Below are 11900 nucleotides of genomic sequence, written 5' to 3' on the forward strand. Positions count from 1 at the left end.
ACAGGTTACTACACAAGATAAGAGCTCATGGTGTTGGGGATAATATATTAGCATGGATAGAGGATTGAATAACAGGAAACAAAGAGTTGTGGTAAATTAGGTATTTTGAGGTTGGCAAACTATAACTAGTAGAATGCCAGAGGGATCAGTGCTGGGGCCTCAACTATTTACAATCTATATGAATGACTTGGATGAAGAGGCTGAGTGTATTGTAGCCTATTTACTGACGATAAAAGGATAGGCAGGAAAGCAAGTTGTGAGGAGGACACCAAAGAGTCTACAAAGGGATATAGATAGGTTAAGTTGAGTGGGCAAAAATTTGGCAGATGGACTATCTTTCTTTCTTTCTTTCTTTTCTTTTGGGCCTCTGTGAGGTTCTCTACTTTGTCAGGAAGAATAGAAAAGCAGAATATTATTTAAATGGAGAGAGACTGCAGAATGCTCTGGTACAGAGGGATCTAGGTGTCCTTGTACATGAATCACAAAAAGTTAGCATGCAGGTACAGCAAGTCATGAGGAAAGCAAGTAGAATGTTGGCCTTTATTGCAAGAGGGACAAGGTATAAAATTAGGGAAGTCTTGATACAACTGTCCAGAGCATTGGTGAGACCACATCTAACATACCGTGTACAGTTTTGGTCTACTTACTTAAGGAGGGATATACTTGCATTGGAAGGAGTTCAGAAAAAGTTCCCAAGGCTGATTCCTGGGATAAAGGGGTTGATTTATAGGGAAAGGTTGGGCTTATAGTGATTGGAGTTTAAAAGAATGAGAAGTGATCTTATTGAAACATATGAGATTCTGAGGGGGCTTGACAGGATATTTGCTGAAAGAATGTTTCCCCAAGGAATCTAGAACTGGAGGGCAGTTTCAAAATAAGGGGCTTCCTATTTAAGCCAGAGATGAGAAGGAATTTCTTCTCTCAGAGTCAAGAATCTTTGGAATTCTCCTCCCCAGTGGAGGCTGAGTCATTGAATATATTCAAGACTGAGTTAGACAGATTTTTGATCTACAAGAGAGTAAAGGGCTAAGGGGGGTGGGGGGTAGGGGGGACGCTGCAGGAAAGTGGAGTTAAGGCCACAATAAGTTCAGCCATGATCTTATTGAATGGTGGAGCAGACTTAAGGGGCTGAATGGCCTACTCCTGCTCCTATTTCTTGTGATGTTGAGTGCAGCTAGGCACTCTTAACTCTCTTACGAGAGCATCTATGAGGTGCAACCGCTACGCCTGTGGCTGAGATGGAGGCAGGCTGCTGATTGTGCTGCCCATGACCTACGATTATCTTGGCGGCTGTCCTCCAGCTGTCTGAGGCCTGGAGGGCCCTGGCATGCTGCGGGGCTCCTGCACAGATGCAGGATCCTCCTCTGTCCTCCAGGTGATGGTGCCACTGGACGAGGGGCTGTGGAGCCTCTGTCCACACCAGGAGCGCCCTGAGAGGATCCCAGTAACAGAAGGCAGCCATTCCTCGCGCCTTGAAAAACGCATTTGTATCTCCCTGCTCACCTGAGAAGGTCGAGGACCTGGTGGAGAATCCCCGACACCTCTCACCCTGTCGCCTTGCCGCAGTACTACACTGGACTCTCATTGTAGATTATGTGCTCAAGAGTCTGGTGTGGGGTTTGAAGCACAGCCGTGTAACTGAGAGGCGAAAGTGTTACCACTGACACAGCTGACATTTAGATCTGCAGCACAATTTCCTGGTGACTGCAAATGAATCAGTTCTATTCCTCCTTCCAATTTATATGAAGGTTGGATCACACTGCAGGATTGGTGCACAGGAACCTGCGAGCAATGAAACATTAACAATTGAACAAATTATACTTTTTTGTCCAAAAAGAGAAAAATGCAGCAGATACTGGAATTCTGAAACAAAAACAGAAAATGCCATAAAACACTCTGCAGGTCAGGCTGCATCTGTGGAGAGAGGGAAATGCGGGGTTAATGTTTCAGGTTGATGACCTTTCGTCAGAAACATCAACCCTCTGTTTCTCTCTCCACAGATGCTGCCTGACCTGCTGAGTGTTCACTAGCATCCTTTGTGTTTACTCCTGCAGTAGTTTTACTCATGGTCACAGTGACAGCAATATTGTGCATACATTGTGCATTACTCGCAATACCAGTTTATTGCTTCCTTCTTGTTCTAGGGTCAGAGTTCAAAGATTACAGTGCTCATGAATTCTGCTATTGATTGGATGTTGATTTAATGTGCAAAAATATCAACATGCTCGAATCCTTCAGTTTCCTCCTCCCACAGAGTTGATACATCACCTGTGTGGCACCCAGTAATTCACATAAGTGCTCTGGTGTTAACCAAGGTAGTGTCATTGGACAATTTAACTATGCGATTCATCACTGCCAAGCCCCAAACCTTACCTCATCCAACACCCCACATGCACATTTTGCAACAGAGCTCAATGGATATTGATCAGGAGAAGATTACAGGATTTTTTCATCTTTCCCAGCTCAGTGATACTAATAGCAATTTTCCTATAGTCACTGTGCCCAGGTATGGGACACAGAAAAATCTTCCTTCTATGTGAAGTAATATAAGGCAGGGAGAAGGCATTTGTGAGGAAAATGGTCTGTGCACATATATTAATTGAAACTATATTAATTTATTTAATCTGATGGGGAAAAAAATCAGCAAACAAAGCAGGATAAGATGCCAGTGAAGTCAGGTGAGTAACATCATGATCCAGGCGTAGGAGAAAAAGACAAGACAGACAACCTCCTCTTTAAGAGACTATGATATCAGGTGACCTCTTACAACTCTCACACTGTACATAAACCCCACAGCAGAGAGTGGGAGTGGGGCTTCAACCCCTTGACTCAGAAAACAAGATTGCTACCAAATTAAACCATAGAGGTGGGCTTTCCTGATCCAGGGTGGCAGAGCGAGAAGCTGTCACAGTGCCTTGACACCAGAAAATCTATTAAAAGAGAAGGTACCTCTCAGGTTATTTTTGTGTCCCCCAAGTGATCCATTCACTCGTACAGTTTGTAGATAATTTCCTGGAAAAAAGCCATGGATTTTTACCAGGGAGGGACATTGGATAATCTTTCCTACCCATATTTAGAAGTGCAGATCCTCCAAAAGAAGGAAAAATGCCAGTAAAGTGAGCACATGGCCAGCTGCTGAAGATATAAGAAATAAAAGGCATTTAGATAGCCTTTCACCATCTCAAGATGTCCAAATGTGCTTTCCAGTCAATGAAGTATTTTTGTACTGGAATCCCTGTTGTAATGTAGGAAACTCTCCGCACAGCTAAGTCCCACAAACAGCAATGTGATAAATGAACAATCTTTTTAGCAATGTTGGTTGATGGATAAATATTGGCCAAGACACATGGGAACATTCCCCTATTCTAAATATTGCAAAGTGATCGTTCACATCCACCTGAGAGGGCAGATGGGGGCCTCAGTTCAAAAACTCATATGATGGTCGGGACCTCCGATGGTGAAGAACTTACTCAGTGCTTTCTAAGTGTCAGCCTAGATTTTATCCTCAAGTCTCTAGAGTGGAAATTGAACCTTCTGACTCGGGTGCGAGCACTGGTCCACAGCTGAGATACAGACATCAGGGTGTAATAAACTCTTCATTCCCTTCATTTATGGCTGTAAGAACTGACTCTCAGCAACAACTCCATTATCCTGTGACTACCAGAATGGTAGACGGTGAACTAGATGGAGTGAGTTTGTTTCTCCCTCAAGTTCTTATGTCGGTGCTGGTTTGGTGAAACCTTGCCCACTGCCAGCGTCCAGCAAAACCTGCTGGCACTGAAGGGAAATTTCAGGCTGTGCTCAGTGTCCCTGCAGTCAGTGTGTCTGACACTGGTCCAGGGGCTGGGCTGGCAGCTCTGCTGTGGGTAGGGCAAACCCAGGTACCTGGCCGACAGGACAGACCGAGGGTCGCTCACAGGCCGGGCCCCGGCACCGAGAAAAACAATGAGTCCCGAGCCCAGCGTTAAATAATGGAGCCGAGCATGTGGGGCCGGCAATCGGTGAAGAGGCCGAGAGGCCGGGGATGAACTCGACCTGGGACCGGGCGAGACTGGAGACCGAGTCCCGGGACCGGGAGAGGGTGGGCACGGAGGCCCAGGACCGTGGGAGGCCGAAGACGGAGTTCCGGGACCAGAAGAGGCCGGGCACGGAGGCCCTGGACTGGGCGAGACGGGAAACCGAGTCCTGGGACCGGGAAAGGCCGGAGACGGAGTCCCGGGACCAGGGGTGGGCGGGCAAGGTGGCCTGGGACCGGGAAAGGACGGAGGCCGAGGCCCGGGACCAGGGGAGGGCGGGCAAGGTGGCCTGGGACCGGGAAAGACCGGAGACGGAGGCCGAGGCCCAGGATCCGCAGGACGGCGCCTATTTCCACTCTTACTCGGACGTCTGCATCCATGAGCAGATGATCGCGGACGGACTGCGAACCGAGAGCGGGGAATAGGCCCGAGCCGCAGCCTGGGGCTGGAGTTGGCCTGCTGCGGGGCCTGACGGTGCTGGATGTGGGCACGGGGATCCTCAGCATCTTCCGCGCGCAGGCGGGAGCGGCGCGCGTGTACGCGGCGGAGGCGAGCGTGGTAATGGCGGAGCGCGCACGGGAGGTGGTGGAGGCCAATGGGCTGAGCGGCCGTGTCCTTGTCCTGAGGGGCCGGGTGGAGGAGGCCAGGCTGCCCGAGAGGGTGGACGCCATTGTCAGCGAGTGGATGGGCTACGGCCTCATGTACGAGTCGATGCTCCGCAGCGTGCTGCATGCCCGCGACCGCTGGCTCAAACCGGGTGGCCTGCTTTTCCCTTGCCAGGCCGAGCTCTTCATCGCCCCGGTGACCGACCCAGCCCTGCAGGAGCGCCTGTCCTTCTGGGCCGGGGTGAAGGAGCAGCATGGGGTGGATATGGCCTGCATGGCCGCCTTTGCCTGCCGCTGCCTCATGAACGACGAGATGGCAGTGGGCGCCCTGCATGGCGAGGATGTCCTGGCCCGGCCCTCCATGTTCACTGCCATTGATCTCTATACAGTCACTGAGCAGCAGTTCAGAGGGCTTGGCGGTCTCTTCACTACCTCCTCCTTCGGCATTGCCACCATGCATGCCTTCGCCGTCTGGTTTTCCGTTATTTACCCTACTTCTGCCTGTCGTCTTCTTCCTAGGGAACGAGGATGACTCTTCCACTGCAAGGTTGTGGGTCCTTAGGTGACTGAATAGTCCAACTCTGGATCTGCATACTCTGCCACAGGTGGCACAGGTGGTGTTTGGTGAGGTGAATGGGATGCTTGAATTTCTGAACGTTCCTTCCGCTGTTTGCACTTGGTCACTGCCTGGGCACGCTGATGTTGTTCGAACTGCCTGGCGCCTTCGCGATGTTTCTTCTCCATTTTGGGCAGTCTTGGGCAAGAGATTCCCACGACTCAATGGAGACATCACCTTTTTTCAGGGAGGCTTTAAAGACATCCTTGTAGCGTTTCCTCTGCCCTCCTAATAGCCTCTTTCTGTGACGGAGTTCGGAGTAGAAAGCTTGTTTTGGGAGTCTTGTGTCAGGCATGTGGACGATTTGGCCTTCCCAATGTCACTGACTGGCCATGACCAGTGTCTCGATACTGGGGAGGTTGGCCTGAGAGAGGACACATATTGGAGCATCTGTCCTGCCTCTGAATTTGCAGGATCTTGTGGAGACACCACCGGTGATATTACTCCAGGGCGTTCAGATGTCTGCTGTACAGTGTCCATATTTCTGACGCATACAGCAGGGCAGGTAACACTATGGTCCTGTAGACCATGAGCTTGGTGCCAGGTTTGAGGTCTTTGTCGTCAAACGCTCTTCTCAGGTGTCTGAAGGCTGCACACTGGAGGCGATGTTGAGTTTCATCGTCGCTCTCTGTGCAGATGGTGCCAATGACGGATGCAGGTTGGCCTGTCAACCAGTGCCAATGACACCTGCTGCCAGGTGTCTGGTGCTAATGTTTGTGCCCCCAGGTAGCCAGTACCTACACTGATGTCACTGCTGGTAGTTACTGTGCAGTCACAGCCAATGGTGACAACCTCCATGCACTGAGTCCAATGCTGATGCCTGATGGCAGTCGATGCTAATGCTGATGAACTCAAGCCAATTGTCTTGTCTACTTTAATAAAAGCAAAATAATGGAGATGCTAGAAATCTGAAATAAAACCAAAAAATGCTGGAAATACTCAGCAGGTCTGGCAGCATCTGTGGTGAGAGGAGAGTTAGCATTTCAGGTCAGTGACCTTTCGTCAAGTTCTGATGAAAGGTCACTGACCTGAAACGTTAATTCTGCTTCTCTCTCCACAGATGCTGCCAGACCTGCTGAGTATTTCCAGCATTTTTTGGTTTTATGTCTTGTCTACTTTGCCCTTTGCAAAGGAAACACATTGGAAACAGTCCTTCCTTTACCATGCGAACCTATCCAAGTATTCCAGGACACCGTGATAAAAGAAAAACTAACTAACTCCAGCCGAGGATAACCCAAGATATCTCTGGGTATCCTTGATTTATGAGATTGGAGGTAGTGGGAAGGAAATGAAAATATTCAAGATGAAGGAGGACTTTTGAATGACAGGATTTTATTGGGTGCACAAGTGGACATTTCAGTGCCTGAACATTTCCACTTTTTCATTGTTTGGTTTCCAGTTGTTTTCCCAACTGATGCTACTGACTCAGTTGTCCTATGAAAGGCTCATTGTGAGAAAATCTGCCTTAACTCAACGAACCCATCCAGGGAGCTAAAGGAAGGAGTAGCCAAGTGAGAAAACAACTAAGAACTCTTAAGTGTCATTAACTTGCTAGATTGGAGATTGTGGGATGAAAATAAAATAGTTCAGAATGAAGGTATGATTCCTGCTTTTGAATCAGTTGCCGTTCATGCATGTGTATTTTCGTTAATTTTTATAACTTAATGGACAAACTTGTTTCAATTTGTCACTCCAACGTTTTGATCTATGTGAATTCCACACTACCCTTGTGAAGGGTAGTTCTATCTGAGAAGAGGAAAGACAAGTCACTGTTTTGGGTAAAGACCCTACATTAGTTGTGACGCAGGATTTCTACTTGAAACATCAAGTATTTTCAAATGCTGACTGACTTGTGTATTTGCAGTTTCTTCACTAGTTCATCACAAAGTACCAGTGTGACGTTCCAGCCTTTCCCGCAATTGGTTTGGAAAGAAATCAGTAGATCTTCGGTTAAATACAGTTAAAAGTTTCTTGTAATTAGCTATCCTTCTCTGGCCTCTTTTGATCTGGCATCCAGACAGCATATCAGCAGCAACATAAAATTAATACAAAACCTCTCCATTGCATGTGCAGTGAATATGCTATGATTGGCAGAGATTCATGAAACGAGGTTTTAAACCCTCAATAGTAGTGCTGTTACAGAGTCAACTTAGCATATCCAGAGGTATGTGTAATTGGTGATGTATAAAGCAGGTCAAATCAGTCTTTGTCATTGCCACTGTTTTGCATTGTACCAAATTAGATCATAATTTGTATTTTGTTTAATTCTTTGAATGAAGACATACTATTTATTTATAAAACGTAGTAAGTTCCTATTTATTTTTCTTCATGGGTATGTGTTCAGTTGTGTGTGCGTGAGTATATTATATATTTCTATATTTCACAGAAAAAGATCCAAGGTGCTATTCAAATATGGGACAGAATTTTCTATATCCTGCCTAGTGTTCCTCCTTCAACCAATACTATCAAAAGAAATTACTCATTCATCTGATTTTCTGTGTATGGGAACTGCTGTATAGAAATTAGCTGTTGTGTTTGTCTAAGTAACGGTAACTACACTTTAAAAATAATTCTTCAAGTGGCTGTATTGGCTCAATGGTAGCACTCTTGCCTCTTAGCCAGACAATTGTGGGTTTAAGCCCCATTCCAGAGACATAATCTAGGCTGACCCTTCAGTACTGTACTGTCCTTAAACAACATCACTGAAAACAGATGATCTGGCCATTTATCTCTTCGCTTTTTCTGGGACCTTGCTGTGGGTACATTGGTTGCTGTATTTTCCTACATTACAACAGTGATTATGCTTCAAAAATACTTCATTGGCTGTAAAGCATTTTGATAGTCTGAGATTGTGAAAGGTGTTGTCGAAATACAAGTTTGTTATTTTTCTTGGCAGTGCTTTGGGACATGGTAAAATTGAAAGTGCTTCATAAATGCCAATTCAATTTTGTGTATTCTAGCCAATACCTTATTTTGCATTGTAGATTAGAAACAGTAGATACCCAGCAGCAATCCCTGAGACACTCCATCAAATATTTTGCCCCAATGCAGCATCACCATGCCAACAAGTAACCCCTGTTTCTTTTCCTTCAGCCAATTACTTGACAACTTCCAAATTTTACATAGAATTTTCTACAGCTTTCAACTTCCATAGACCCTCTTTTTGATCAGGCAGGATCTTGCCGATCTGAAACTATGTCACCTGATATTTGTCACATTATCCCAGACATTATCAATTTTGCTGAACCCATTTTTTATTGATAAGAGGAACTTTTTTTGGAGCTGGACAATCTTCCGTGAGTGAATAGACCACTTGACAGCAGCAGAGGTATTCATTACAATTTTTTTTCTTTTATTCACACCAGGGTTGTTATAGCTCCATGACTGCAGAAGCTGGTCTTTATTGGTCTAATTTCTCCTTTATTTCTATTCAACACTATTCAGTGATGACTGCTGGATGTGTGTGTGTGTCTGTACACGTGTGTGCGGAATTGTGTGAGGATCAGGATTGGACCTGGTTGTGATTCCTTCGGCAGGCAGTGAAGCTCATGCATGAATAATGGTGAGGCACCATCAAATACTGGGAGCTCATGGAACTGTACCTCTGCAAGGAGCAGACATGCACAGGCAGAGAGGGGGGCAACTGGCAACATGGGGAAAAGTTACAGTTGCACAGAATTGTCTGTGATTCAGTACTTTTTTACAGGAATTATCATTGTGCTAGGAATTGCAAAACATTTCTGGAATTTGTGACCGAAGGAAAGACCATGGGTGGGAATCTCCTTGGAATTGTGTAAATGGAGTCATTGTTGTAGGTAGTTATGTTGACGTTATGTTGATGGAGTGGGAGCAGCTCTGAGGATATTCCCATGTCAATCTTCAAGAATAGATTGGATAGGTGGTCACAGGAATGGGAAATAAAGGGATATATGGGAACCTGGAGTTATAACTACTGTTCATGTGAATGATGAACACCAATATGGACTGATTGGGCCAAACAGCCATTTCTGCGTAAAAGGCACCCTTTTAATTCTCACATAGATGAAAATTTTACTGAGCTTCCTGTGACACTTCTTGGAAGTAGCTGAATCATCTATACCAATACCAAATTTGAATCAGGAGAGCAAGTGGTTAACACTTCCAGGTAACAGACAACAAACTAGAAACAAGCTGCTCAGAGTTAAGTAAAAAAAAACTTGCATCTGTAGTACCTTTCAAAACCCCACATCCCAAAGCACTTTACAGCTAATGAAGCACTTTAGAAGTGTTTTTTTTATTTGTCCATGGGATGTAGGCATCGCTGGGTAGGCAAGCATTTATTGCCTATCCCTACTTGCCCTTGAGAAGATGGTGGTGAGCAGCTGTAGTCACAGTTGTAGGAAATACGGCAGCCAATTTGTGCGCAGCAACATCCCACAATCAGTAATAAGTTAATAACCAGATCTGTTTTAATGATATAAAAACAAGAAATGCTGGAAATGCTCAGCAGGTCTGGCAGCATCTGTGGAGAGAGAAGCAGAGTTAACGTTTCAGGTCAGTGACCCTTCTTGGAATTTCTCTTCAGATTTCCAGCATCCGAAGTATTTTGCTTCTGTTTTAATGATGTTGGTTGAGGAATAAATCTTGGCCAGGACACTGGACAGAACTCCCCTTCCGCCTTCAAATAGAGCAACAGGATCTTTTACCTCCATCTGTGAGGGCAAATGGTTCCTTGGTTTAATGGCTCATCCAAAAGACAGCATCTCTGACAGTGCAGCACTCTACTGCACTGCAGTGCCAGCCTAGATAATGGACTCAATTCTTTGGAGTGGGCTTTGAATCACAACCTTCTGTCTGAGAGGTGAGAGTGCTACCCACTGAGTAATGGCAGACACCATGTTTTTTTTCAAAGAATATTTGAGTTCTTTATATGAATACAAAGCAGAAGTCTAGAGAGATAAGCAATTAAATACATTAATATCCAAAACATTGCTGCTGCACTAACATCTCTCTGAGGTACATACTTTTGAGGATGCATTTTCCACATGTCATGCTGACGTCCACCTGCCAAGAATGAGGCACATTAATTTCGCCACATGGACATTAAACGTCAAATTGTTGCTGGGAAGAACAGAGGGCCTATTACAAGGAATTTCCAGGTCCCTAGCCAGAAAGACATTTTTGCATAAGAGCAGACAATGTTGGAACAAAGGAACCAGTCCCTGCTCCCCAATACACAGAACAGACGTGGTTTGACCAGTTTAAGCACATGACTAACTGGTTGTTGCAGAGTTGTGAACTGAGAGTTTTAAATTGGAGAAACAGTGTGTTTGAACAGAATGCTCCTGGCTCCTGGATTAAGAACATCTCTCTCCTGTCTGCTCCCATCTCTCTCACCAGCTTTGGAATCCATTGAAGACAGATGAATCTCAAGAGAGAAAAGTGTCCTACAATGAACAAGGCATAAGAAGACCATGGGTGGGAATCTCCTTGGGATTGTGTAAATGGGGTCAGTTACAACGAAAAGCAAGAATTATCTGCAAAAAGACTTCAGAAAGCTCGAAGCACAGTAACAAGAAACTCTTCCGATATTGCCTCAAACCTCTATTTTTCTTCTGCTCTTTTCTGTTCCTATCTGCATACTCCTATCGCGTATGCATGCGTCATATATCCGTAGGCGTTAACCGAATTATAGTTTCAATTTTAATAAATTTCACTTTTCTTCTTTAAACCTACGAAAGCTTGTTTGTGCTCAGTTCTTGGCCTTATAATTGGAAAGCGGTGAACAAGGATTCACCAAGGGGGAGCTCAAAACACGGTGTGTTTAAGATTAAACCCTGTTACGGTAAAACCAGGTGACGGCTGAAAGGGAATCCTAGACAACCTTTCTCACATGGTTGCAACACACACAGCTATCCAATTCTCCAGCAGCACCTCTCCTGTTAGCTCATCACTAAGTGATGTTAACGATGGCCCTGGAAGCTGAGTTCTAGATTGTCCAACTACCTAACTAAATGACAGAGTACATCAGTGTGAGAACACAACTCAAGGCTGTAATATTTGAAAAAAAACAGAGGAGCAGTTAAACAAGCTTTTGTAAGAAATTTTAAATTACGAAGCACCTTAGATCTATTCATTTTGACAATATTTCTGGGGCTGTTTTTCATCAGCTTCAAAAACAACCAAAAAACCTAAATGCGAGACCATGGGCATGGTTGAAAGGCCGGAGGGGAAATAAGTCAAGGATGAAGAAAGATTTCAGCATATTCCAAAGCACTTCATATCCAATGGATTACTTTTAAGTGTTGTTCAATACATGACTGGGATAGGGATAACACCCAACCTGGGATTTAAAATTCTGTTGATTGTGGGAGGAAGGGGAGACTGAGGGATATAAAAAGTTCCACAGTTTTGATCTGTTGAGAAAGGATGGATTAGAGTAGAAGCCTTGATTCAATAATGTGAATTAGTGAGGATGTACAGCACAGAAACAAGCCATTTGGCTCAACTACTCCATGCTGGTGTTAATGCTCCACATGAGCCTCCTCCCACCCTATTCATCTAACTCTTGTCAGCATAACCTTGTGTTTATCTAGCTTTCCCTTAAATGTATCTATGCTATTCATCCCAACTACATGCCGCCCTGAAAGGAAATTTCATGAGGTTTGCAGCTGAGTCAGCTGA

The 11900-nt window shown here is 45.1% G+C and overlaps 1 pseudogene; it reads left to right on the forward strand.

Moving 5' to 3' along the window:
- Positions 1-3806: 3806 nt before the first annotated feature.
- Positions 3807-5916, forward strand: LOC137346466 (protein arginine N-methyltransferase 6-like; annotated as a pseudogene).
- Positions 5917-11900: the final 5984 nt, after the last annotated feature.

The sequence above is a fragment of the Heterodontus francisci genome, chromosome 30, assembly GCF_036365525.1.
Source record: "Heterodontus francisci isolate sHetFra1 chromosome 30, sHetFra1.hap1, whole genome shotgun sequence".
NCBI classification, from domain to species: domain Eukaryota; kingdom Metazoa; phylum Chordata; class Chondrichthyes; order Heterodontiformes; family Heterodontidae; genus Heterodontus; species Heterodontus francisci.